Source organism: Capsicum annuum, chromosome 11 (genome assembly GCF_002878395.1).
Source record: "Capsicum annuum cultivar UCD-10X-F1 chromosome 11, UCD10Xv1.1, whole genome shotgun sequence".
Taxonomy (NCBI): domain Eukaryota; kingdom Viridiplantae; phylum Streptophyta; class Magnoliopsida; order Solanales; family Solanaceae; genus Capsicum; species Capsicum annuum.
Window position 1 is genome coordinate 216,534,211 of NC_061121.1, and position 11,336 is coordinate 216,545,546.

Here is an 11,336-nt window from a genome sequence, read left to right on the forward strand (position 1 = left end):
GAAAGGAAGAGGATCCCAGGAAATTTATTTGAACCTAATTCTTCCTAAATTTTCTAGTCCAATCAACGGCCTCTTACTAGGTGATACTGAGGAGGGCCGGACCCTTTTTTTATTTGTTTCTTTCTTTACTGTTCAAAGAAGAAGTTTTTTGTTAAGTGTATACGCACTTTGTATGAGAAAGAAGGGATATAAACATAATGGTTGTCTAACGAGATACTATACCAAGACAAAAATAGAAACTAGAAGCAGCTTACCGGTAGCTCTACATGGTCATTCCAAAAGCTAACTGTTGACTCCTTTGCTTCACGAATCCAGTAGTCAATGTCAGAGCTTCCTACTAAACTGCTGTGTTTAAGAAGCCACAATGAACACACAGAGATGCCAACAATCCCACAGGTATAGTGCATCCAGTAAAGAGCAGCCTTCTTGGGCTTCCTGTGAATGGTAACCTACAGAAGTGGACGGCTTACAAGAATCTAAGCCCTTCAGAGAAACAGAAATACCACAATAGGACATATTGCCTTTCCAAATATTTGTATTTTCTGGAATCAGGTGGCTATAAAAATCCCAAAATATTAAGAAACCACACATACTTATCACTCTTTTACTCATTAACTGTCATGGCTTAATTTCTTCATGAAATCTAGCCAACCTACTAAATTTCCTTTTGGTTTTCAGGGGATTCCCTTTCAATCTAAACTGAGAAGCCCAAATCTTTATATATGAAATCACTTTAACCCCTTCTTCTCTTATTTAATATGAAAGAGTCTACTACCTGCCTTAGTAGTCTCAAATAAGGCAAGAAGCAAAGACGGAGGATGGCTGCATACAAAGCAAGCCCGCTCCCTCCCCACCCCCACCTCAATATATGTGTGCGCACCGCACATGTACAATTGCACACAACCTACAACCACACAGAGGAAAAGTAAATAATATAGAAAAGGTAGCCTGCCGAAACAGCCACCAATTTGAACTGGGATGAATTCAACAAACAACAACAATCCTTTGCAAATACATGTGTTATTTGCTGAGTACAATAACTAATCAAGCTTTTCATCTTACTAATCTTTCTTGTTTTTCTGCATCACCACCTCTTTCAAACTTTTCTTTCACCCTTTGCCCTCATCTTTATCAACTTTCAAAGCTATTCCATTGATATATTCCTCAGTAAAGCCAAAGGATAACCCTAAAATTCTTCAAAGTGTCATTCTTTTCTATAACTTCCTTCTGTACCAAGGCACCCAAACGGAATCGGAAGATATTAAGAATCACTATTCCAGAATTTAATTCAACAAGGAGTTGAAAACAAACAGAAGAAAATTCATCATGTTTCAGTTGATGCAGACCTAAAAAATCAAATCAACGAGTCACAGCTAAGATAAACGCCTCCAATGAAAAAGTGATTTTACTTCAGAAAAGCTAAAATTTTAGTTTAACTTTAATGCCAAAGTCGAAAACTTTGGTCAATTTTTTGGATACAGAAGCGCATATAATAATTATAGTAGCTATCACGGAAGGCATTCATCCACCATAACTGTTATGGCATACTAAATGTATGACAGACAGACAGATAGAGTATAGTTCATTTGATAGAATTAGTTGTCGAAATTAAGAATTTGATAGATATGAAACTAAATACATGTTTTTCAAACAATAAGAACTGATCCACATGTTTAAGATGAAATTGTACAGCAATCGGATAGAAGTCAAAGGACATAAAATTGATAGAAAGCTCTTACCATTGCAGATAGATGGGTGTCCTGTTTATCAAGGTTTTGATAGATCAAACTGATAGTATCTTTAATCTCGCAATCAGTCCAGCCTGACCCGTCTTGATTTATTACTGGAAGTTTCTCCAAGATCAAGGGAAAAGAATAGCTTTCGTCAACAGAAGAAGATTTCTGCAGTCAGTAACTAGAAAATGTCAGAAAATAGTGCAAATACTAGTTTAACCAACAAATATGTCATTTCCAGAAATCTAAAGTTGATACCAAGTATCAATACGCGACTTTATTTCAGCTGGTGCATTGCGTGGAAGTGGCCAATTGATGCTTCCAATTTAAAAAAAAGTTCATTTATAGCAACCAGTAATGAGGATAATGATTTCTCAGGGTTCTTAACTAGTTCATCTCCAGCTTTGTCAGCCTCCGTGTAAGACCTACAAGAGAAGTTATAGTATATATGAATTGAAAGCTCATGTCACACAGGCCACATCATATAAAATTACTCTAATGGTCAAGTCATGTAACACTAGAGCTTTGGTCGTTAACTAGGAAAGTGAAAACCATGATTTCCCTTGCTTGATTTAAGACAAGAAAACGAATGAAAGCAGTGAGAAATAATGTCATTTTTGAGTAAACTAATAGAATGTGGTTCATGAAGGACGAAATAACGAGTGCACTTGATATAATGTCTATGTTGTTGTTGTTGTTATACTAGATAATTACAAAGCCAAAGATCGAGCATATGAACTGGGAAAATCAAACAGAAGCTGGAATCTTGATTCATACGGCCAACTGCTGCCTAAAACTGAAACAGGATCATTTTTGTGTGTTCCTCCTTAGCAGCCAGCCAACCTTTAAGATGTCTAATGAATACCATTATCTTTCATACAAAATTTCATTTGAGATAAAAGAAAAATGAACATGAAAGGAGGAAATAGATAGCAAGTTCTAATCAAAGCATAAAAATGACGATAAATAAAGTAGAATATCATTACATGTTAAATGTTAACCTTGACAACAAGTGAAAAGCAACACACCTGTGCCAAAAATGTAGCTAAATGGTATCTTAAACCACTCGAGACATATATCCTCTCCGGACTCCGATATGTATGAAGATGTCAAACCATATGTGTGCTGCACCCCGGTCCCCGGAACCATGCCCAACACAATCACGAATCAGTTGAACCGTGCCATTGAAAAATACATATGGTCGTCGCTCACATGCCATGAAGTAAGCCTTTTGAGCATTTGATCCCTGACGTTAAAAACATTTTTAAAATTTGAGAAAACAATTCCCAAGGGAAATTAAGTTAGAATGGCACTTCCAATCTATCACTCCCAAAAAACTCACATATATAAGGTAGGCTTAATTCATCAATAGACTCTTAAACTTGTTTCGATATTTCACTTGGACACCTTAACTCAAACTTGTACCCATTGAGTTACGTCAAATTTTCAACAGATTTTCATTTTGTGTCAAATAATAGGTATAAATTTGTTAAGAATGAAGTGTTCAATGGGCACAATGGTAAGTTGAGGGGTCCAAGTGAAATCTCGAAACAAGATTAAGGGCTATGACTTAAGCGTATAAGGTAAATACATATGATGACTGCTTGATCAAAACATAGATATGATGGCTAACCTCTACTTTAGATTGCCAAAATTATAGGCTCTTTTGGATGTAGTGCAAACTTAGCAAGATATGTTCCATGATGTCCTCCAAGACATCAAAAATTCTAGATGCCTCAGATACAACCGTGCATATCATTCAAGTTTGGACCTATCATTAGAAACATTTTTCATGAAAGACATTTTTCTTTGGGATTATCCTTGGACACTACCCAGGTCAACTTAATTCTATAAAAATTACAGGGAAAAATTATTTATTTATAAACATGGTGGCGGGTCAGCTTGCGTGCAATTAAGCTAATTTCATGGGATACCGTGTACCTCCCACCAGCAAATACAGATCCATAATTCAAGTTTTATAGGTTCAGCCTTCAAAATTTATCATATTAATTTTCATATTATGAGTTCAGACCTACTATTCTTTGCAACTTTAATGAACTAAAATTTCTCCTTTTGTGCTGGAAGTACTGGATCAGATCAACCCGCAACTATATACATGCATCCGCCCCTAACAATCAGCACATGCATGATTGGGGAAAGGATCTGACCACAAGAGTACTCCCTCGGTTTAAAAAAGAATGATCTACTTGAATGATTCTTTTTTTTTTTTGGCAATACTTTAATTTCAATTTTTCACGTGACATATTATATATAATATTACCTTGCACTTCTACCAAAGTTATTTTCAAGATTTGAAAACTGATGAATGTAAATAAATAGAATGCAAATTGTAATTCATTCTATATAGTGAGTATTTTAATTTAAAGCTAATTACATACTTGAACACATAACTATTACATACTTTCAATCTCATAAATCAGCTTTGCCTCAAATGCGTGAATATTAAAAATAAATAAATAATAAATACTAATTTGAGTTCTAATAGGTAAAATAAATCTCGGTGAACAAAACAATAAATTATTAATGCAATTCATTCAAATCATTTAGAGGATACAAAAATAGCATAATGCACAAGACTTTGGATATGAAAATACAAATGATGCTTACCAATTTTTCATGCATGCCCAATGTTTGTCAGTGATATGTTTCTTGTGATTTCTGAAATTAAACGTCAATTCTAGCGTTTATTTGTGATATGTGATTCGTTTTTTTACAAATCATAATTACAGATTATTAAAAAAAAAAAAAAAGTAAAGAAAAATGTCTTTTTGAATAAGTCTTATCCGACTTTTATTTACACATTCGAAAATATTATGTAGTTGCCCTCTTTCTCCATTTTTAAACTAACACGTTTAACACTCAGTTTGGATGGTGGTTTGCGGTGGTTTCATAATATATGATACAGTATACTATGGTACGGTATGATACTGTATAGTATAGTACAATATAATGTTTGGATAGATTGTATGTTTGTATTGTTTAATAAGAATTTTTTTATTTGATTTGATGGTATGATATTGTATCGTAAAAGATAAGCTTACTAAAATGCCCCTAATTATTATAAGTATTAAATTTATCATTTATTATTAATAAAATAATTTTCTTTCTACAAATTTATCACAAATAATGTCGTATAAATATATTACGTTGTTAAATTCATAAAAATTCAAACAAAATTAAAATTTTACATTCATGAAATAATCAAAAACTAGACCTGCAGCAACTTCTTTTATCATACAATATTACTTCTTTATTTATGGTTGATGATGCGAAAGAGTATAAACCAGAGAGATGGCTTGATCTGGATGGTTTCTTCAGGCCAGAGAACCCCTTCAAATTTACAGCTTTCCAGGTTGGTCAAAGCTCATTATTATCTTTAATTATCACTAGGAAAATTAGTATCACTTTGTGCGGTGTTAAAATTTTTTTTTATAAAGAATTAAAATATTTTATATGGTGATCTTTCATTGTTCATTATTTATAACTTAATTTTTTTGGGTAATGGAGATTATAAAAAGCATGAGTTATAAAAATGATAATATGTGAGTTAAAAATATAAAATTAATGGACATTATTAAAATAAAAATTATAGAAATATGAAGTGATGTGAGTCATGAAAATGACTTATTAAATAAATTATTTAAGAAAAATAAAAATACTTTTAAAATGGATTATTGTATTATTATATAGTGAAATGGAGAGAACAATTTCTAAAAAAAAAAATGCAATTGAAGGTCATAGAGAGGTGCCGCATCACCTCTTCTACATAAATAAGCAAATCGTTAAAAAAAATATAATTTTTTTTAAATCATAAAAAACATAAAGAATAATGTATTTCATTAATTAATAAATATTTCTTTTAAGTCATTAATAGTATTGTTTGAAGTTTGGTTAGTAATTAGTACCAACAAAATTACAATAGCTATTGCTTAAACGAAAATAAAATTTATAATAATAAAAAATAATGAAAGTTCATATTATAGAAGTTACATATAGAGAACATACCCATGAACACTCTCTTACACACACCTATTTTTTAGGTTAACCATAAGAAAATACATGAAAAAAGAAATATGAAATTAATATACAATTTTTTAAGCTCTTGTTCGAAAGCCTTTTTGACAAACGATCAACCTTCAAAAGCCTATAAAATTTATAATAATCAAAAAATCATGAAAGTTTATATTATAAAAGTTACATATAGAGGACATACCCATGGACACCACACACATAACTATTATTTTTACATTAACCATAAGAAAATGGACGAAAAAAATATAAAATTAATTTACAATCTTTTAATCTCTTGTTCGATAGCCTCTTTGACAAATGATCAACCTTTAAAAGTCTTCTTCGTAAGGTGGAATTTAATACTATAAATAATAATATAAAGAACACTATTTCAAATATAAAACAAAAAGGATATTCTTGAGTACGGGTCTCATGAAACAAAATATTATGACTTTATATAGATGAAAATGGATAAATATCATAAGTTATCTTAAATTTTCTAATTAAATAATTGGAGGTTATGAATATGAAAACTTAAAAGTCATGAAGTTAATGATATTCTTAAGAGTAGAAATTTAATTTTTTTAATTATATATAGATATAAATTTTACTTAATACAAATCAATCACATTAATTATAAAGGAAGATAAAAACAATTAACAAAATATTTAGATTTTGAATTTTGTTTTTCAAAAAAAGAGAAAAAAATAATGTTCTGCTTGAACATAAACTAATTGGGGTTATGAATATGAAAGGCTTGAGAGTTATGGACATTACTAATATTTATGAGTAGAATTTATGTAACTGAATATATAAATTAAGGACATGATTTTATAAAATAAATTAATTGAAAAATATGAGAAAAATGTCAAAACAGGGAAAAAAAAGAAAAATGAGAAAGAGGCCTTTAAGACATGCCACGTAGGATTGTTCGGAGAAAAAGAGAGATTTGCTAAAGCCTTGAACGGGAGTCTACTTAATTTGTCTAGTTCTGTTATACTATCACATTAACGCGCTAAACACATTCTTTTGCTGATAAAATAGATTGAGCAAAGAATCTACTTGGGAAAAGAGTTTGCTTATAGACGGATGAAGATATTTTTTTTGTGTTGTTACGTTATTTTGTTTTTAAGTTGAGTGACGACAAGAAAATTATCAACTATAGAACAAAGATTAGTCTTCAGATGGGGGAGGGGGGGTACTCCATGTTGATGTCTTTCATAGGGTCACTAGAAAGAGTACAAATTAATTATGTATTGACCCCACAATCTTTTGGTATGTTGATCTGGAAACGAGTAGTCTGAGTCCATTAAGCTTCTCCTACTTCGATACTGCTAAACAGCTAAAGGATAACTTTATTGATTCTTTTCCTGGTAGGGATGAACCTTTTGTGAAGGTAAACATTTTCTCTGTTATCGGTAAGTGGTAGTTATTTAATTCTTTTCATTTACACTTGGCCTGCTCAATACGACATATCACTCCTGCTGAAGGCAATAACAACTACACCCACACTGTAATCCCACAAAGTAGGTTTGGAAAAGAATAGAATATATGCGAACCTTACGCTACCTTTGTAAGGTAGAAATGCTGATTCTGATAAACCATATCCCTCCTTTTGAAGGCATTTTGATATATTTGTTAAGTGGTATAGGAAGCTGAATACCTTGGCCTAATTTATGTGGCAGTCAAAATAGATGCTCACAACAGTGTACCTTACCCATATATGATGTTTTTTTTATTCGTTAGCCCTTTTTGGTGGGTTGGTGTTGCAGTGATCTTGAATAATACTCTTCTTCCCTGGCTAGTCCTCTTTGAGTCAAGATTATTAGTCCATCAATCGATATTGTTGTTGATGGGTTGTACTTATTTAGCCTTTTCTGCTCATCCTTTCGCATTCTTGTGATAATCAAACCTTCTCCTTGATATGTGGTCATCTTCTTTCGAGTAGGCTGATGTATAATCTCATTGATTTATTCTCTTTCATGTTATGCAGGTTTTTGTGGATACACAACTTTTCACTGTTTTGTCAGTTGCTCGTCTTTCAAGCTACTAGAACGAGTTAGAAGAAAAAAGTGCTAGAATTATTTGTTGTTTCAGACAAGAAGTGCAAGAGGACACAGGCACATTACAGGATTAACTTTTGACCGTTGTAAGCTATGGTAAAACTATGTTGTAGCATAAGAAGGCGCTGTGCACAGGCTGCAAGGAGCAACCAGTCACGCCTGATTATGATATCATTGAAAGCTCCTTCTTTCAAAATTTTGAGTGTATGGATAGATGCTAACTATCATAAGAAAAGAATCGGTGGTCTGAATAGACAGATGAAGTAATTTTCTTAATAACAATAAGCCAGTCTATATCTGAAAGTCTTGCTTAGATTGTTCCAAGTGACAACCTATGAAAATGACACGTGTTAAATTTTAGGCCAAATTAGTTAGTTAGGTAATAATTAGTTATTATTTTTATTTATTCCCTCCGTCCTATTTTATCCGTCTCAAATTGGAATGACACAACTATTAAGAAAATAATGATTGATAATGTAACTTTACCATGTTGCCCCTCTTAATTGTGTCTTATTGTTAGTTCTAATATTGATGGATGACTAATACCAAAGCACCATTTATATTTTTAATGGTGTATTTTTAATGGTACTCCTCTTTACAACACTTTTCAAGAATGCTAATGTTGGTGAAAATCTCAATAAAATTGAAGTGATATTACAACTGATTTACAACTAAAAATTACAAATGAATAAAGAAAAATATTATTTCTTCTTATACGGCTAAGGTGCGGAGATCTCACTCTCTTTAAGGAGATTCAATCCCACTACGGTAATTGTTTTTTCGGTCCAGCAGTAACACACATTAACTTGTCTCCTCCAAGATACAACAGCCTACACAATATAACTCAATACTCTAAACTAGAATTAAGTTCAAAGCTCCACAATATAACACCTCCCTTCAACTAATAAACTTTCTTGAATTTGTATTACAGTATTCTTGTTATTCTTCTTCTGCCGTGCAACTCTCTTCTATTTGTAGAAGATGAAAAGAAAAAAAAACTTTCAATTGTGCTCCATAATGAAAAGCACTTTTAAAAGTTATTCCCAACAAAGAATGGACTAAAGCAAAATGATTCGGGCAGCACTTAGAAAAAGCCTTTAATGAAGGATATAAAAATATTAAAATATGTATAAAGTAACTTCAACCCCCACTCATTTTTTCATATTATCAAGAGAGTTCACTAGTTGATGGAAGATTATTATGCATAATATAGGTGTGCTCCGCATTAAACCTTCACTTAGTAAAACGGTAATTTTTACTCCAGAGTCGTAGTGGTTTCAGACTTGAACGATGATTGCTTTGAGGAAATAAAAAGTTAACTGTTTACACATAATAATTAAGGTGTTGAAATGAGCTTTTTAGCCAGCACGTTACGGCCTTGTGCTATCCCGATTTTAATGAGTATCTTTATAGAATGAGGCTAATTCTCATTGGAAGCGACCTACCTCCACACTCACATAGGTGAAATCCCTCTAGAGTGCTCCTGTAATTTAGCACCCCACTCATAAGAGCTACAAATATTCATTAAGAGTTCAATAAACTCAACCTCACAATCATTACAGGCAAATGCGCTCACATCATAGGGAGGGATAAATTAATAGTGCATTTTTCACAAGAAGTCATCAGGTTATTCGTTTTTCCTATTGAACCTGGTTATAGGATCTCTAGTCCCCAGGTTGGATTTCCTCACATATGACTGATGATTTAATAGGCTTCAATCCTATCCCCTCGATGTACTCCAGACCTTTTCTCTTGCCAAGGCCTTGGTCAATGGATCTGCAAGATTATCACAAGATTTGAGATAATCAATATTAATGGTACCATTTGTCAAATATCATCTCACATTGCTGTACTTTCTCCGTATAGGTCTGGATTTACCGTTGTAATAACAGTTTTGAACTCTACCAATTGCAGCAGTGCTATCACAATGAATTAAAATAGGAGGAATTGGTTTTTCAAAATAAGGTATTTGAAATAGCAAATCTCTTAACCAATTCGCTTCCTCACTAGCTGAAGCTAAAGCAATTAATTCAGCCTCCATGGTAGAGTTAGCAATTATTGTTTGCTTTTTAGACTTCCAACAAATAGCAACACCACTCAAAGTAAAAACATAACCAGTCGTGGATAAAGAATCACCTGATAAAGTATTCTAATCCGCATCACAATAGCCTTCAAGTACAACAGGATATTTTGTATAGAACAAACCACAATTTTTTGTTCCAATTAAATATCTCATTACTCTGTTTATAGTATGTCAATGTTCATTACCTGGCTTGTTAGTAAACTTGCTAAGTATTCCTACTGCATATGCAATATCAGGCCTAGTGCAATCAGTCACATATCTCAAACTTTCAATATGCTCGCATATTCCTTTTAATTTATTACTTCTGTTTCACTCTCAACAGGAAACAGGTGAACACTAGAATCAAATGGAGTTACAACATGCTTGCAATTAAGGAAATTATATTTTTTCAATATTTTCTCAACATACTGTGACTGGTCAAGGAAAATTCCATCACATGTTCTAGTAATTTTTATTCCTAGAATAAAATTTACCTCACCAAGATCTTTCATTTCAAAATGGCTTCTAACAATATTTTTAGTCTCATCAATAATATTCATGTTAGAGCCAAAGATCAATAAATCATCATCATATAGGCAAATAATAACATGTGAATTATTCCAAGACTTATGATATATGCACTTATCACACTCATTTGTTTTAAACTTATTTTCAATCATGCAGGAATCAAACTTTTCATGCCATTGCTTCGGTGCCTATTTCAAGTCATATAGGGATTTATTAAGTTTACATACTTTGCTTTCTTGGTCAGCCTCAACAAAACACTCGGGTTGTTTCATGTAAATCTCTTCATTTAGGTCTTTGTTTAAAAAAATAGTTTTTACATCCATTTGATGAATTTATAAATCAAAAATTGCCGCAATAGCAATTAAAAGTCTAATGGATGTAATTCTTGTTACCGGTGAAAAAGTATCAAAAAATCTATGTCTTCTAGTTGTTTAAAACCTTTTTGCCACAAGCCTAGCTTTATATTTTTCAACAGATCCATCCGGTTTTAATTTTTTACGTAAGACCCATTTACATCCAATTGTTTTACAACCTGGTGGTAAATCAACTAACTTCCAAATTTTATTAGAAATTAGCGATTCCATTTCATCATTTACAGCCTCTTTCCAGAAAATAGCATCATTTGAAGATAAAGCTTCTTTTCAAGTGATAGAGTTGTTGACACCTAATTTTTGCCCTCCACAACTACGTTTAATCTCGAGTTTCTTCGATTTTCAAATAAAATCGCAACAATTATTTTTTTCAAATAAATGCATTTTAAAATATGTAGTTGGGCTAAATTTGTTATTTAAGTGATAATTATATATTTTCATATTTACATATATGAGATTTTATAAATGATGTCATTTAAATGAACACTTTCGTCAATATTAAATTTTAATTAAGAATAATCTTTGAAAATAAATGTGATGATCAAAA

The 11,336-nt window shown here is 31.9% G+C and overlaps 1 long non-coding RNA gene across 4 annotated transcripts; it reads right to left on the reverse strand.

Moving 5' to 3' along the window:
• Positions 1–104: 104 nt before the first annotated feature.
• On the reverse strand, positions 105–4,519 carry LOC124888706. 4 transcript variants are annotated; one of them, XR_007047426.1, is made up of 5 exons: positions 4,362–4,519; positions 2,762–2,979; positions 1,992–2,158; positions 1,740–1,901; positions 105–1,227 (listed from the first exon to the last, which is right to left on the reverse strand). It is a non-coding gene; the product is annotated as an uncharacterized LOC124888706 (long non-coding RNA). The 4 variants fall into 4 exon arrangements; XR_007047427.1 differs by having other exon boundaries at positions 105–1,901; positions 2,005–2,158; XR_007047424.1 differs by having other exon boundaries at positions 105–1,901.
• Between the last annotated feature and the right edge of the window lie 6,817 nt (positions 4,520–11,336).